At 41.4% G+C, this 17973-nt stretch overlaps 1 protein-coding gene across 1 annotated transcript in view; it reads left to right on the top strand.

Annotated features, from left to right (window-relative positions):
* Nucleotides 1-308: 308 nt before the first annotated feature.
* Nucleotides 309-17973, top strand: part of SNTG1 (syntrophin gamma 1) — a 358445-nt gene continuing 340780 nt past the window's right edge. The window contains exon 1 of the mRNA XM_037381799.1: nt 309-793. The gene's annotated coding sequence lies outside the window, so the exon portion shown is untranslated. The remainder of the gene's footprint in view (nt 794-17973) is intronic.

Below are 17973 nucleotides of genomic sequence, written 5' to 3'. Positions count from 1 at the left end.
GCCGCCCCCCGGCGGGCCGCCAGCTCCAGCGCCTCCAGCAGCGCCGAGGCCGGAGGCGCGCTGCCCCCGCCCGCCGGGGGTCGCCGGCGGCCGGGCGCGGTGCAAGGGCCCCGCTCCCCCGGCGGGCCCCGCCGAGGCTCCCGCTGCCCGCGTCAGGCGTCCCCCGGCGCGCCGCGGCGCCGCCCGCTCACACCGCTCCGCCGCGGGGGCCGGCCCGGGGGGAGGGCTGCGCGTCACCGGATCTCCTGGCGCCGGCAGCGGGGCGGTGTTACGGAGCGCCCCGGGAGCGGCGGGGGGGCGGGCGGGGGTCCCGGGCGGGGCGGGCATCGCCGCGGCTGGCTGCGGCCGCGGTGGCGCGCCGCCTCGCCTCGCCTCGCCTCCTCTCGCCTCGCCTGGCCGCTCGGCGCCGCGGAGGGGCGGCGCTGCCTGCCCGCACGCCCCCGCCCGGCGCCCCCGCTCCGTCTCCAGGAAGGGCGCGGGGAGCCCCACGCTCCCCCTCGGCGCGGCGGCGGAGTTTGAGCCGGTGGCGGCGGCTGGGTGCGATGCCGTGTTAGCCGGCGGGCAGCCCCCGAGGCAGCGCCGGCGGGAAGTGGCGCCAGTGGCCGGGGCTGTGGCTGGCACCATGGGCACCGGGCTGGGGGGTGCGGCGGCCGGGCTCCCTGCGCGTTCCGGATGAGCCCGGAGATGTGCCGGCGCCCTGTGGAAGTATTTTGGAAATAGCGGTCCGAGGAGGACGGGCGGCACAGCGTCTCACCGGCTGGGAGGAGGTCGTCCGGCGGCGGTGTACAGGCAAGTAAGTGCTCCTCTGCCGCCCTCTTCGCTGCGTTACCTTCGGCTCGAGTGACTTTTATTTTGTGCAGCTGTTGGTCGCCCGCTCCCGGTTTGGAGGGAGGATGGTCGGCGGCGCCAGCGGCCGTTTTCAGGCGCAGAGGTGCGGGGGGTGGTGGCGGGGGCTGCAGGGCGCCCCGCTCCAACTCTGCCCGAGCCGGCCGCGGGGACGCGGCGCCCAGCCGGGGGGGAGCGCGGCGTCCCGCTGCTCGCTCTTCGTCCGCGGTGAGAGATGGTGCCTTCCTACAGCGTTAGGATAAAATGCCTTCTCCTTTGTGCTGAGCTGTAACTAAATTGCAGGAGTCTTAATTGCTGTCCATCTGCGCTTCTTGTAGGAGAGAGGCAGGGTGCGTGTTAACCTTTGAGACCCCCTTTTGGATTAAGGTAGTGAACCCAGAGTTTACGTTTGTGCCTTTAACTTTCTTGTGCCCTACCTGGTGAGTTTCTTTGAGGTGCTTTTGCCGTGACGATATGGTTTGCCCAGCCTTGTTTGTTTTGCTTACTTTTTAGCCTGTGGATATTTATGACTGTACTTGACATTGCAATGCAACAAAAAGTTGACTGTGATTTACTTCAGTCTGTGGAGTACAGGTTGTAGGCAGGGGACTAATTCTGCTCTCGGAGGAACTCTGCTTCAAAGGAGGAGGCCCATGGGGCTGTAATCTCTTGCTAAAAACTCAGAGAGCTCGGATCAGACCTGTCACACCGCAAAGAATGAATTCTCCAGTTCACCTTTCAGTGCTGATAGCGTGTTAGCCAAGAAGCCTTCCCATATCTATGAAACACCCGTCTCTGAAACTCAGGGGATAGAGATGTAAATTCTGGGCAGGTTTGAGAGAAGACAGAACTTCAGACAGTTAATTAAGTTTGCTTTTATTGATTTCCTTGGTGTGCTCTGTATGAGCCTGAAAACGACAATCTTTTACAGTGACCTTGATGTGCATTCTGTTCTAACATGAAAGCAGCGCAGAATAAAAGCATTTACACAGATTTATAACCAAGCTCTGACATTTCACTAAGAGCTCAGCCAGTTCCAGTGAACGTGGTAGTTTCAGCAGAGGCACTGGGCATGGTATGTGTGTAGGAAATAAGTTGGGGAAGTAACTTGCTAATGGTGCTGGAAGTTGCAGTGTTGGGAGGCATATGCTCCTGCAGAAGTGTCACTGTGTGTGAAATGTTTATTGAGTTTTGGATATTTCGTTTTCTGATGACAGAGATCTGTCACGAAAGGGGTGTTTGGGTGTGCGTGGCGGTCTCAGCTCCCCGGGTTAATATACTTTGATTTGTCAGTAGCAAGGGATATTTTTTATGCACTGAAATACACATTTTTGCATAGGGGCAATAATGACATAATAAGATCAAAAGATGTTGGGATGTCAGTGTGGTGAACATGTAACTAACTCAAGTTTATAGCAGAAAGATAAAGTAAGCCTAGCCTTTCCCATAATGGTGGATAGAGATCACTGTGGGTAACTGGCTGAGGGGAGTGTCATTTGTTTCAGTGCAGTTTATGGGGAGTGTTCCTGTGGTTCATATTTCTGACTCCCTGAAGATACTGTGAAAGACAGTTAGAATAACTGTTACTAGACTGTGGGACCCAAACCTATCCATTACTTAAAACACTCAGCTGCTTCTGTGTCATATCAAAAAAGGACAGTTTTTAGCAAAGTCTGACTGTGGTTTTACTGTAGTAATTCCTTCCTCTGTTGCAGAGTGGCAGGCTTTCACTAGGCATGTGCAACGGAGATCATAAAACACTGAAGCATGCACTGATCGGGAATTCTTTTGGGCTATATATTACATCCAAGGTTCCACAATTAGCATAAATAACTGCTTATACCTGATAATATAAATAAATGGGTTTTAAAAATTGTATTAGCTTTGTCACTTCTGATACGTGTTACAGAGCCCTTTTCTTCCCTTTCTTTTTAGTCTTGCAAACTAATCTAATGCTATACTCGCTCTTTGCCTGGAGAGGAAGAAAACATAATTTAATGATGTATCATTTGGCTTTTGCAGTGTCTTGTCCCCTAGCTATGAGATAATCTAATGAAGGTCCCCATCACTGAATTAAAGAACATGGTGCTCTAGACTTTCACTTACAGCCAGGTTTTCACTCTGTTACGTGGCCAAAGAACCGATTTTTCACGCGGTCTGATAGAAAAGAGGAAACACTTTTTTTTCTCTTTCTCCTGTTAGAAGCTTGAAAAGAAAGGGGGAGGTAAGACCTGAGGTGTTTAAGGATATAATTATAAACAATGACTCAATGACTTTTAAGATATTAATCAAGACCCTTTATCTTCATATATTTTCTTTATATTTTACTTGGTACTTGTCAGAAAGGCTTTCTGTGTATTTATATTTCAGTTTAAAATGTGTGTAGTTCTTAAATTTAAAAATTCAGGAGTGGCCGTCATACAGTAAGGCTACTCTGGTATCCTTCTTAATGTTCTGTATCCCTGATTGCCTGTATCTTTTGAATTGGAGATTTCCAAAGTACAGTATATTCAACTTTATAGTATGCATTTTTATTTTAATACTATGCAAATCTCTTTAATAGAGAAGATTTTGACTTGAGTCAGAAACTTCAGGGCAAGCTCAGAGATTACTTTTCTTTTCATGTTTGCTCAGACATGCTGTTTGGCTTGTCAGGCATAACTTTAATGAACTGACAGAAAGACCTGTAAGCAAAATTAAACATATCAGCAGTTAATCATGGTTTTTCTAGTCAGTCCAACACAATTGAGTTGGGTTTTCCTAAACTGATATTAAGACAACCAAACAAAGAAACAAACAAGACCCTGTAGTCAGCCCTCAGTTCTTCCCTCTCAAGTGCTCAGGTAAGTACCATTTCTTCATGCTTGTAATTTAGTGGTCCTTGTGCCTGAGCTACTAGGAAAACTGTGATACTGTCAGTATTTCTAAGTGCTAGTCATTGCTAGGTCTGCTTTCATGCATTGTTAAAAAGGTAAGGAATTGCAGTGAATGATAGGAAATGTCAAGTGGATTTAATGTGTAGTCTTTCTTGGCTCTTCTCATGGCTGTGCTTTCAGTTCAGGTTTCTGGGGATAGGACTGAATGTGGGTGGGTTGAATTTCAATTTGGGTCTGCTGCATCAACATTTACCTCTGGCAATATGCTGTGACATTGGCTCAGCATGATTACACAGTTGACCTTCTGTATTTGCCCTGAGTTTTACCTACCAGAAGTGGAAGAGCCAGAAAGGCTTACTGTTGTTGTGGCCAGCCTAAATTTTCTGCATTCATGTTGCAGATCACAGGAAGGTGAGAAAGCACTCGTTAGGAAAAAAAAAAAACCAAACAACCAACCCCCCCCCAAACCACTAAACCCCGCCACAAAACAGATCACGCTTGAAAGATATAGCTCTGGTCAACACCAGGAAATGCAGTGGAGAGACAGCCAGTGAAATTCACAGATATATTTAATTATCTAAGGCAGATATTATTGCCCATCTTGAGAGACTGAGTTAGTAGGTGATGTTTCTACTCCTTATGAAGAAGCTGAGCTACGTGATATGGAAACAAAACTGCGCACTTCAAATGTGGCTGTCACTGTCGTTTGGGACTCTGGGCCTTAGCTTCAGTAATTAGCTTGAGTCGGCCAAAAGAGGTGGAACGCTCAGTTGTGTGATGAGTCTGGTGGTGCAGGGGCCAAGGGCTGGGTTGCTTTCTGGGGACTTGTTCTCTTCAATTTATTAAAGTAATGAGTAGAGGGAAACTCATCAAGAAGAGTGCTTGGGATGAGATTAATTTAATTACTTCTTCTCCAGTTTATTTTGGGTAGTCTTGGACAGAAGTTCTTCACTGTGATACTGATGTGAGAGTAACAGTAGCTTGGAGTTAAATATGTGTAATTGTTCTAAAAGATGGAGTTGGGGTTTTCATGCAAGGCCAAAACATGGACAGATGATACTGCTGGAGAAGGTTTGTGCTGCCACTCAGGTATTCAGAATGACTTTAATAGTAAGATGTGGATGGATGCCAGGAACTGAACAGGGCTGAACACAGTCTTGCCCCGAGGGTGGAAGTGAATGTTCCTGGAGTGGAACAAGCCCTGGAGTAGAGCAAAAGTCCCACACTGCTGCTCACAGGGTGCTTTTCAACAGCCATTGAAATTCCTGTGTGAGATGTGGTTGAGCTAAAGGCACTGATGTTTCACTGCTTTAATACTGGCACTGGTACTGAGTCTGTGAAAGAATTCATGGCTGCAGAGGTGCCGTGAGTGCAATTGTTGGCTCAATGGATTATTCTGCAAAGAATTATCATCTAGATCTCATCTCAAGAGTGTTGGATTTTTCATTTTTTTCCTATGTAGTATTTGTTACTTGCTGTTAGATTTGGGTGTTCCTTCCCTGGTCTGGTGAGATTTTGGTTCAAACGTGTGCTTTTAAAGCTGATGGTGTCAAGCACTTCTGAAGTGTTCCTTGCTTAGAGCCTCTGAGATAACGTTGTCAGAGGAGGAACAGTTTATTCATGGCATTGCTCTAAAGTTTGGGTTTATTGTATTTTTTGTTCATCCTCAATGTTTTTTTTTTTCAAATACTGGACAGTGTACTGCATTTCTTGTTGAAGACGTTAAGTAACTTTTTAAGTAAAGTTTGTATTGCTTTTGTCAAATTATTTATATTGATTTATATTTAACTGTGAGAAAAGGCAGTTAGAATAAAACAAAATACATTTTTCCCTCCACCTGTTGTATTATATTTATTTAAAAGAATACGGCTATCCATAAAGAAGTAAGAATGGGAGTGCTATTGATGACATTCTTCCCCCCCCCCCCACCTTTCTGTCAGAAACTAAAGGGAATTTGAAATCGTCCTGTATAGATGACAGTCTGACAAGTGATAGTAATCCTACCGTCTGACTTTCTTAGTGTAAAGACAGTTTTGCTATTTTTATTTAGTTTAGTGTAAAGAATGTCAATGATTTCAACAGGTATATTCTAAGACCTTGGAAATATTTTCAAAATGTTATATTCATAGATAATATAGTTGTTAATATTTGCCTTACTGTAAAGCATTGATTCTTAATTACAGGATTGTTTCAGCAATTCTTTTTATGAAATGCTTTACTGTTTCTAAATATATCTTCATTCAGAAAAATTATGTGAGACAGCTTTTTCTAGTCGCTCTACATAGCAAAGTATTTTGATTGACTATTTTAACAGTTGTGAAGAATGAACTGTATGTTTCAGCTTCTGCAACACAAATGGACATTGATTTTCTTTGGCTTGCTTGTGACCCCTATAGAAGTAAAGCCATTAGAATTAGGCTTGTAAAAGAACTCTCTGCTCTCTCTCCTGTAATTTTATATATATTATAATCAGCTTTTGAGAATTAATCTGTGCTAATAAGATTTTTTCAAGTGAAAAAGGAGGGGAAAATCATCAGCTCTACAGTTGTCTTGCAGCTCTAGGTTTCATCACACACAGCTGTCTGCCTGTATCCATTTCTGGTTGGTATCACAGCTGTATGTGCCTGGATGCAACAGAATTCACAAACACTTCCTCACACAACTGTTTTAGTCAGTTATTTAATGAAAAACATTTTTGTGGCAATATAAGGGTTTGGTACATGCAGAGCAGTTGTTGTCGTGCAAGAAAACAACACTGATGCTTGTGTTCAGCTCTTCACTGAAGAAGACAGGTTTTGAGTAAAAATCAGCATCAGATTGTCTGTGTCTCTGTGGGATTTAACATTTGGAGTGCTTTCATTCTCATTCTGTGGGTTATGTGGTTTGCTTTTTTATGAAATAACTTTATGAACACAGAACATAATATATAATAAAAAGTAGTCTTTTCAAAATCAGCGTTAGGCTTTAATAACATGGAGGGATGGATGTGAAAGCAAGGCGGGGTTACCATTCTGAGGAGCGGTTAACACGTTATGAATGGAGCATGACTGGCCTCTGCCAGGGGTGCACTTAGGGGCAGGGCTCCCTGTCCGCAAACTAAGCAACTCTTTTAACGTAGAGTGCAAAAATAACTATTCTGTTGCTTTTTCAGCTGAAGTAACTTCTCTGTCAGATACAGTGACATTTGTGAAGAAATTTTACTGGAGGAAGCCTACTGTAATTGTGCTAGATATTTCCAAGCAAAATATATAGAAATCATGACAGCATCTGATGATGATCACCTCTGGCTTTTCTTTAGCTTGATGAGATTAGGAAGGACCACCCTGGAAAATTGAATGTACAAATGGAGAATTTCTTTCTACACCATGTCATTACACTTTTCAGCTAGTTAATTTTTAAGCTCTGTAATAATGTTTCATCATATGCTTCTTTTCACAACTGTTTTATGCAGTTGTGAGGTTGTCTGAGCTGTTTTCTTGGGATGTCTTAATTAAAATTACTTAAAGTTCAGTTTATTAATCAGTTATATACAGCAGTTTTCTTTTTCACTACATTTAATAACCTATTTAATCTACTAAGAAGGAGCTGATCTTACTGATCAATGATTATACATTCTTTCTGTTGTATTATTATCCATGTTCTCAATGCTATTTATCATTGCAACGTTTTCTTGTTATTTAAAAAAACCCACCAAAATCTTCCTATTTTCAGATGGACTATATAAGTATTCATTGCATTCACTGATTAATAGAGAAATCCAGTCATTAACAGTTATTTGATATTGCCATTTATCGCTATGCATCTGCACAACAGGCCTTTTCATGTGCCTCATTGTCTCTTTTTTAACTTCTTCATGATATTACAGTACTTCTTACTGAAATGAAAAATCTCAAGGTTATTCTCAAGTATAGTTTTCCACATGTAGTACATTTGAATCCAATTGATTGCTTTCTCAAGTCTGAAATGCTGTAGTTTTCTGTGCTCTGCTTCTGTGTGTCTATAGTCAGCTCTTTATTGAGATTAGTATATTATTCATTATATACTCTGTGCTTACAGGACTGAGTCCATGACTTTCCCTTTTTGAAATCAGACTTGATTTTTACGTTTAGTTAACTCTTTGCTATTATATATTAGCTACAGTTGCCAAACTACAGAAAAAACATGCTTTTTTGTGAGAAAGCATTTTGGAAAATGGAAAAAGAAAATATTTGAGGACCAGTTCCCTGGCAAATTACCAGATCATCATTCAGCATCTACTGAAATTAATTGGACCTTTTTTGTTAAGTTCATACATTATATATGCACCCTTTTTTTTTCAGTGTTGGACAAGATTACTTAGATATTATTACTTCTAGTTATATTTTCAGATTTCAGTCCTGAACTAGCTCATTTTTGCCTAAAAGTGATAATTTGGTGTGATACAATGTTACTGTTTTCTTCAAGGAAATAAAGGATTGAGGATATACTTCGACTATGTAGAGAATTATATTTAGGGCATAGACTATTACACTGTAGACCTAATTGAGTCATGTTTGGGGAGCAGAAAGCCTGCTTGGTCCAATCAGTTACCCTGCCATGGAATCACAGAACCATAGAATAGTTTGGGTTGGAAGGGACATTAAAGACCATCTAGTTCCAAACCCACCCCCACCCCCACCCCCCCTTCCCCCTTGCCACGGCAGGGACACCTTCCACTAGACCAGGTTGCTCAAAGCCCCATCCAGCCTGGCCTTGAACACTTCCAGGGATGGGGCATCCACAGCTTCTCTGGGAAACCTGTTCCAGCGCCTCACCACCCTCACAGTAAAGATTATTTTCCTGGGTATCTAACATACATCTACTCTCTTTCAGTGTAAAACCATTACCCCTTGTCCTATCACTACACTCCCTGATAAAGACTCCTTCCCCATCTTTCCTGTAGGCCCCCTTTAGGTACTGGAAGATCACTATAAGGTGTCGCTGGAGCCTTCTCTCCTCTAGGTTAAACAACCCCAACTCTTTCAGCCTGTCCTCACAGAGGAGGTGCTCCAGCCCCCTGATCATTCTTGTGGCCCTCCTCTGGACCCGCTTCAACAGGTCCATGTGTTTCTTGTACTGAGGACTCCAGAGCTGGAGACAGTATCCCAGGTGAGGTCTCATGAGAGCTGAGTAGAGGGGGAGAATCACCTCCTTTTACCTGCTGGTCGTGCTTGTTTTGATGCAACCCAGGATATGGTTGGCTTTCTGAGTTGTGAGCATACATTGCTGACTCATATTCAGTTTTTCATCCATCAGTATCCCCAAGTCCTTCTCTGCAGGGCTGCTCTGAATCCAGTCATTGTCTAGCCTGTATTCAAGTTTGGGATTGCCCTGACCCACGTGTAGGCCCTTGCACTTGGCCTTGTTGAATTTAATGAGATTCACACTTAACTGAATATTTTCTCTAAAAAAGCTGATAATGTGCCAGAGATCATGATCTTAACGTAACTGCTGTATGACTACTGCTTTTTACCATAAGTAAGATGGGGAGTTCTGCAAAGAAGGAATGATACTAACATGTGGATTGGTTGATATCTCTGGTTAAGGAAAAAGTGTGTTATACAGGGAGAGAGAGGTATTCCTCAAATTCTTGTTAGACAGGTAAAGCAAGTTTGGGGGTGATGGTAAAACAAAGTGTTTTAAATATCAGAGGTTTGATGCTTGAACAAATGCTTTGTTAAAATGAAGACTCCCATCCAGTGTGACTGAATGGCCAGCACTGGGGGAACCCGTCCAGTTCTGAGAGGGTCATCAGGCAAGGGACCTGAATCTCTCCCCTCAGCCTCCAGACTTCGCAGCTGAAATGTTTGGAAGAAAGTATGGGATGTCAGTATTGGAACAGTGGAGAAGGACTCTTGCGGCATTTTTTGTTAGCTCTTGTTCTTAGTCTTGCGAAACCAGTAGATTCAAGACAGCCTGTTTTTGTGTAGGTAGTGAATCAGGGGGATCTGGACAAGCTCCTGTAAAGCTAGGAGAACAGATTTAAGGAATTTGCAGGCTTGTACAGCTTCCTGCTAAGCTCCTGACACCCAGTGATGTTCAGGATTGCATGATGCTGTGTTTTAGGAGAAAAGTTTTTCTCCGGTCAATACAGACCAACACTTTTGCAGGAGGCAGTCCTCATAATATGGCACCTGCTTCATCACCTTACGTGATTTTCTAACAAACTTTTCTTACAAGAGTGTTTGCTACAGTTGATGCAAACACGAATGCCTTTTGATGGTTTTATTCTGTGTTCAGTTTCAGGAGATGTTTATATTCTTAAACATTATGAAGAAATGAGATGCCTGCCTATTCTAAAAAACTGTATCAGAGAAGAATCACCTAAGTTTTCTACTGGGTAGCAGCAGGGAGAGATTAAGACCTGATCTGAAGTACTGCGTGAGAAATATGTACAGACTTAGTGTGCTCTCTAGTACTGAAAGGGTAAGTTACAATAACTTGTCACAAACAATCACAGTCAGGAACCTGCATGTGCAGGTGAACATACCTATATGTGCTTTCGTAGGAGAAGATGCAGTTCAGCTGCTGACCTTAGACAACGTATTTCTTTGTGCAGAGAGAGACAGCACCTTTAACAGCAATTCCTCACCCTAGCTGTGCATACCATGGCAGAGCCAGGAGGTATTCTTTGAATCTCAATAGTGAAACTGTAAAGAAACCTGTAAGTATATTTTCCATCTTTTTTAAAGGAATTAGTTTCAATAAAGCTTTTCTTATGTCAGTGAAATGTTTATGAAGTAGAGCAGAACCTTGTAATGGCATACAGTGGTTTATGAAGAGCATTAGTAATGACCATTCAGCAGATAGAATGACAAACTCTTTAAGTGTTAAAAGATGCAGATATAATGTTCATACACAGCAGCTGTTCGTTAGAGAGAATGATAGTAGGTATTCAAGGATACTGATAGGGAACTCTGCTGTTTTCACTCTGGGGTTTTTTTTTTTTCTACCTTTTACTCTCAGGAGCATAGAATGACATAAAAATGACATAGTTACTGCATGGTAGTACTGACCACTATATGTATAAAGCAGTATGCCTTCTATACATCTCTTTGATGGCCACAGGACTGGAAGCCTGAAATCACCAGTAGCTGGGATTCTGAACACCTAAATAGACTGTTTGAAAGAAGGCAGAAAAATACAGTGGGTTTGCTTTTGCGTTCTTTATGCCGTGATAGATAAAGAATATTTACGACCTTTGAAAAAAGGAAAAGGTGAATAGCTGCATTTCTAGACAAAGCAGAGAGAGAACTGCATGAAAGACAGAAGCAATGTGTTGAATGAGAGAGCTGCTGTTTATGTTCTTGAGGGGAAAGTTGTGCTTCCCAAGACTGTAATTGTTCAGTAATGTTCAGAATTATGTCTTTGAAATATGGACCTGCTAGTCATGCAGAAAAGTTCTGCCAGAAGCACGTTCCCTGTTCCTATGGGAAATGTCTGGGAAAGATTGCATCTGTGTCATTGCTCTCCAAAAGTCCCATTAAGTTTCCTGTATTTAAAGCAGGACCTCATGCATGGTTGCACCCTTAGATGGACCACTGACTTCTGCAGGTCCATTTGGGGATGTAGTTGAGATGCTCTGGTTCTTCTGGTGATCTGAGATTGGCCTTTTAGTGCACAAGAAGCAAAATCGAAATTGGTGAGATCCTCAGGCTGTCTCATGTTTGAAGAGATGTAAAAGTGGCTTCATCAAGATTTCTTTTCCTTTTTGCTCTGCAGTGTATGTATATACATATATTTCTGGCTCAAGATGAATGTTGCGAGAAATTGGGCTTCTTAACATACCTGTTCTTATAATAGACTCTAGAGTGCTCAGACGTCTGTGGAAACTAAGCCAAGTTATGGACCTCACTTCACAATTCTAATTTCCTTAGGAAAATTGTCTGGGCACCTTCCTTTCCAGCAAGTAGAGCTGGAACAAATAGCTGGAACCACCTCTAAAGGCAACTGTAAAAGTATAAAATTAAGATTGTGAGCTTTCTAAATACTAATTCTTCTTCAGAGAATGTAGATGAGGAGGAGGCTGCTTTCATGGATGAAGTGTCAATATTACTTCAGTTACAAAGCGATACACAAGATTAACTTACATTCCTCGTTTTATGACAGTAGAATTATCTTTTCTGGATGGCAAGAATTTTAGATCTTCCTACATATAGAATCTCTCTCTGCAGGCATTTAAGGTGCTGAATAAATCTCTGCACAAAAGCTCACAAAAAACATGCAATACTTTGAAGTTTTGCAATTACAGCTAAATGTCACTTTCTGCAGGTTTATGGGATGTTAATAGCTGGAGATGCTACTGCAGGGAAGGCTAGCCCTTTATTTTTAAAAATACACATCTGTAGTAGTAACCTGTATTTATGAGTGTATAAACTGGCCTGCTGTGTGTTCAAAACCTATGGTTTTGCCCAAAACACACATATGTTTGTTCATCAAAGCTTTTTGTTAGCTTAAAAGGAAGGTTTAAATACATAAATAACATCTTTTCCTTGAAAGATGTTTTTTAACACCATCCATCTGAAATATACTCTTGTACTTAGAAATTGTGAGAAACAACCTGAAAATATGCTTTGAAGTACCACAGAGCAATGCTAAACATCAAAATTATGGTCGTTTACACAAGTCAATTGTTTTCACGACACTGGGGCACATGTGGGATGCAGTTTGGGGCCAGACTGGCCCTTTAGAGTTTTAGACTATGCAGACAAATCCAGCATAGTGGGTGCATATGCAAGATGCTCTGAATTGGGAGTAACTGTATATACCAAAACCACCAACCTGTGCAGCCTTTGATTTAGGATGAGGGTCCCTCTAGAATCTGCAAGTCAAGCCTCCAGAGTGATGTTTAAAAGTCTATAATAAAGGGAAGTAAAAATCAATAAACATGCAATTTATAAATATAGTTGTTATTTATAAAGATAATGTGGTGCATTACGTGCAGCAGGTATCTGAAGTGAAGGATACTGCTGCTCATAGTCGGAAGGATCCTCAGTCCTGTAGCTTCTGGAATGGAGACACTGTGTGTAGTTCTCTGTATAGAGAAGTGGTTCTTAGGATGATCCTCATGGCAGTTGTACTGCTGATTTCCCTAGCAGCCTGCATGTGCTTGCTTTGAGCATGGTGCCGGTGTTTTGTAAGAGCATGACAGGCACAATGCGTGACTGAATCAGATCTGTCTTCCTCGACCACGGAGAGGATGATCTTCCACCGCAAGCTTAGCTTTCATCAGTCTGGGAAGTCTTTGATTTACTGAAATATGCAAGGCAGCTTCTAAAGTACGAAATGATTTATGTATATGATGGTTCCTTCTGTGTGAGTAGCTACCTGGTGTCTGGAGCCTTGCTGGAGTGCTCCTGTTAAAAAGAAGGTAGAAGATGCTTATCATAGGTTGCTGCAGTGGCACCCTTTTTCTTTACAAAGATTGGACATAATATTTCTGTTACAGGTCAGTGAACATGCTGCAGATAGTTGCTTGTGACAAAACCCAATTTTTGGGTAAGTGTTCTGTTCCACAAAGCTTGGGCTGTTTCTTCTCACTACCATGGCTGACACGATGTCTCTTCCAGTCTCCCAATTTGCTAGTTGTGGCCCATCAAGCCTTTAACTCCTGTGTTTGTAGTCACTCAGCACCAGGAGGGCCACGCATTAGTGGCTATCTTCTTGGGTGGTAGCTTACAGGAGAGCGCGTGATTAGTTGTGGTCATTTATGAGATTCACAGTTCTAGGACTGACTTGCTCAAAACCATGAGATCTGCAGCATAATAATCCTATATTGGCATGATACGATGATATAAAAGCATGTTGATACAATGATATAAAAGTATGTAATTGAAAGAAGAAATGGTAAGTGGAGAACATTTCTTTGTTGTTCAGGCATACAGCAGTGATCGTAGATGTTGCCTCTGAGGTACAAGGTGCTACCAGAAGTAAAAGTGACTTGAGTTACAAAGGCTGTTATCAACTAATTTGTAAAACTTTAGGTGTAACGTTTGTTTCTATTTCTGGTTACTGGTATGCATATACAGATAATATATTTCTCTTAAATTGCTGTAGCGTTTAATTTTTGCTTTTCAAATAACTTTTCCCTGAAGGGATGACAAAATTGGTAATTTGAGTGCAGCTCATTCTAATATTTTTGAGGATGGTCCCTAGTCTGAGATTCACATACATGATTCCCTCACCCCCACCCCCCGGTATTTGTTATGTCCTTTACAGACTTACCATTTGACAGCGTATGTTTCTAACATAAGTGTGTGTATACATGTGTTTGTAATAGATAAATGTCTATATATGTGTGTTAAATATGATACAGTAAATGCTTGCCAGTCTTGATAGCCCTGAAATTTGGAAATCTATAATAAAAACATCTTTGGCCATGACAGTGGTCACATTATGTGGCTGGATGCTCTTGTGGCTTCTTTTACATCTACATAAAGTACACGGTAGCCTGTGCTTGTACAGGGCTTGACACTCTTTCATAGAATCATTTTAGGTTAGAAAAGACTTAAGATCATCAAGTCCTACTGTTAACCTGGGAGGGACTGCCATGTCCACCACTAAATCGTCTTTCTCACGCTGTGTACTCTCCTGAAATCTATTCAGAATCACAAGTGAGGATCATCTTCCTGGCCTGTTAAATCTCCTCTTTACATGCCTCTGCTGGTTCCTCCTCCCTCACATCAAGCTGAAGCTCTCTATTTTCAAGGGTTTCACTTAGTAAATCAGAGCATTAGGTGCTGTATTTAGCAGCTTACTGAGGTTTTTGTTCTTACCACCAGTCCACCACTATCTGAATTGCCAGTTCTGTCCCTTGAAATTTCCATAATACATATTTTTCTGTCCCATATGAAAGTACAAATGATGTACTTGAAAATCTGCTTTTATAAGGCCTCAGTTGTCATTTTACCTTCCACTAGCATACTTACAGATAGTTTCCATCTGAAACTGATTTCAAGGCTAAACAAGGTTTTTTCAGTGGTTTATTTTGAATAGTTTTATACGAACAGTGTTATATAATTCAGTGAGATCTTAATGCCCAATTTTTGAGTAGCTGAAATTTTGCCCTTTTTTTTTTTCATTTTTGTCCTGCTAATCCAATAATAGAATTTGCTTAATGTACTGTTGTGTATTAGAACATCCTGGCATAAAGCATGAAAACAGTGTTTCTTGTCTCAATAACTACACTTGACTATTTAATTTAAAACTATTTAAGATACATTTATTCAGTGAAATTGCAGATGCTTGATGTGAATGTTTTCAGAGATCTGCCTTTAGGCAGTACATACCAGACAAGGGCAGATTACCTGGCAGTTTACTTTCAGCTTGATAAAACATCCCTGTTTTGTTTATGGATGAGTCTGCAGCATTTGCTGGCAGTTGTGGCAATTGTTGGTGTTAGATTCCTTGGACTTAAACCGGTTTTCATTTGTTCAGCAACAGAAAACTCAGTGTCAAGAGCTTAGTTTAAAAATACAGGAAAAGGACTTAAGCATAAACAGCTTGATCAAATGAAATGACACGTATCAGGCTGAACGAACAGTGAATTAAAAAAAAACAACCCAGTGAATTAGTGAAGAGACATTTTACTCTTGAATCCAGACTGTGAAGTTGTGAAGTGTGGGGAGATCCAAAAAGAAGACGTGGATCCTGGTGTGTGCTGCACTGGCTCCTGCCCGAGTCCCGTTCAGGCTCAAGACATGAGGGGGAGGGCACTGAGCACTCAGGTCCAACAGTGCTGGATGGCTGCAAAGCTGACCTGCCTCCTCCCTTTGAAAACATCTCATTGTTTTTGTTATACTGCGTGCTCTCTTCTTCAGACTTTGTAGTCCAAAAATAATGTAGGAAATGAGCGTGCTGTTGGAAGAAAGGAGTGGTGAACTCCTCTTAAATACAGTGAACCCGGGCTGGGAGGTGGGTTAATGGGTGGGCTTTGTAGGCTGATCAGAGGCTTTGTGAACAACTGATAGTTAAACCGGTCTATTATGACTTTTTTCAAATTGTCTTGTCTATAATTTAGTGGTATTTTATCCCAGACTTTTCTGTGCCTAATAGTTTTTGTTATTGAAGTTTAAGAACATTTCAAAACTGTAAGTTTTAACTTAAACCTACTTAGGTTGGCAGTGTTAAGTGTACGGCACAGAGCAGTGTCTCAGCAGTGAAATGGAACTTCTGAACTGGATTTACTCTGTGATCACCACATAGACTTGAGCAAGGCACATAAATTTCTTTTGGCTCGTTGATCCCATTTAGCTTAAATTCATACTTCGTGGACACACGGGTTAGTACTTTGAGACTTCATTAATGAATGGTTAAAGAAAGGTTTCTTTCCAGTAGTTAGAGATAGTGGACACATACAGAGTGATAGGTATTGATTTACATGCGGTTTTGGTTTCTCAAAGGATTTTGCATGATGCTGTAGCAAATTTCTGTTTACTTGAAGTCATTGATTTCTCTGATGTCTTATTACCTTTTGGAAGAACATTACATAAACCTGCAAAAAATTTTGATTTGTTGTAGGGGCATTTAAAATGGATTTGTCAAAATAAATTCTTGACATAAATTAAATTTGATATGAAGTCATCTTTGCTCATTTTCCAGTCTCTGTCTTAATTGATACATTGTAAAGAGGAACATTTGGAGGTCTTAGAATTCATGTACTGTAATAAGCACTTGGAGGAATCTGTCTGCAAGCATTTTGTCTGAATAGAGCTGTAACGGCTAAATAAATTTATTATTTTTCTACTACAGCACTGTAAAAGCAGAAAGTGGACTGTTATTTAAAGAGCTGTAAATTCCCAAAATAAATTGTATTTTGTTTGTAATTAAACAAACAGCTGAACATATGGGATAGTAACCTGTGCTGCTTCTTAAGTTCTGACTTAAAAAAACATATCTTTTTCTTACATTAGTATTTAGTTTCAAAACTGGTATAATTCCATAGGCAAATCTGAATCTGGATATGATACGGTGTTACATTTTTCCTGTTATGAGAAAGAATTAAAATAGAACTGTAATATAAGGGTAATTTGAATGAAAGTGCAAAGACAGCATAGGACGAAGCCAGCTAGAAAACACTGTCAAACCAACTATGAACACTTGCTTCAACCTTGCTGTAGGCAGAGGTATGCTGGTACAGGTCTCTGGCTTTAGCAATGGCCAACATCATGCATTCTTGTGTAGCATAAACTCTTGAATTCCTGCCTTGCTATGATTTACAGCTGCAGGTGTTTGGGTTTTCTTTAGCTGAAGCTTAAGATTTTCAGGGAATGATGCTAGTTTACAGAAATGAAATGGACATTAACAAGAATCAGATGCTTTGATAAGAAACCAGAAAGGGGGTTAGAATGACTTCACCATCTTAAAAAATATTCATGTTCTGGCAAGGCCTCTAATATATTAGGTGTGTGCATGTAAAATTGATTACAGTTACTGTGTAAATAGTGTAGTAGTAACGGTGTAAGAGAGTCATCCCCTTAAAAAAAAGAAAGAGCCAGCCATCACAATGCCATCTGTCCCTCAGCATCTTGTCAGTGACTCATTCTGTAGGGCAAATCAGCAAGCAGCTGTATTAGTTGCTGGTGTGAGACATTAGACTACTTACAACTTAAGTTTTGCTCTCCTTGCAAACAATATATGATCATTAGCAAAGATTTCTAGTGGCATTGCCTTCCTCTTCCGCAGCTGTCTTGTTATCCTAAGGCAACAACTGTAGTTGATACTCAGACTGCCTCACCATTCAGGCCATGCTTTGCTTAATAAAAAGTTATATTTCAATACAGTATTTTGGCATAGCATTGGGGATTGCAAAATGTTTTCTCTTCAAACGGGATAATCCACTGTATCTTGCATGTATTACATTTATGTAAATAGCTCTGTGGTCCCACCACTGTAGGACCTTGGTTCCTTCACAGTAGTTGGTAATTCTGCAAGCAGTACTTTCATTTGTCTTTACTTCATTCTGAGGTGGTAGGTTATCTATCAAGAATAAAAGCTCACATCCCTGGTGGATGGTTAATTGCTAGTAGGATTAATAATGGAGACTCTGTGTTATCTAGCTATGTGTTTGCACAAAACCTTTAGGAACTCTTATTGTCAGTACCACACCCTCCATGACACATTTTGCTGAAACTGAATATGCGGAAGAGACTAAAGACTCATAAAGGCTTTTGGAGATGTTCAGAAATGCAGGTAATTCTCACCCGTTCACCCTTGTGTGGGCATGTACATACAGCATTATAACACAAACTTCATT

Source organism: Falco rusticolus, chromosome 3 (genome assembly GCF_015220075.1).
Source record: "Falco rusticolus isolate bFalRus1 chromosome 3, bFalRus1.pri, whole genome shotgun sequence".
NCBI classification, from domain to species: Eukaryota; Metazoa; Chordata; class Aves; order Falconiformes; family Falconidae; genus Falco; species Falco rusticolus.
This window is presented reverse-complemented; position numbering and strand designations above follow the sequence as displayed.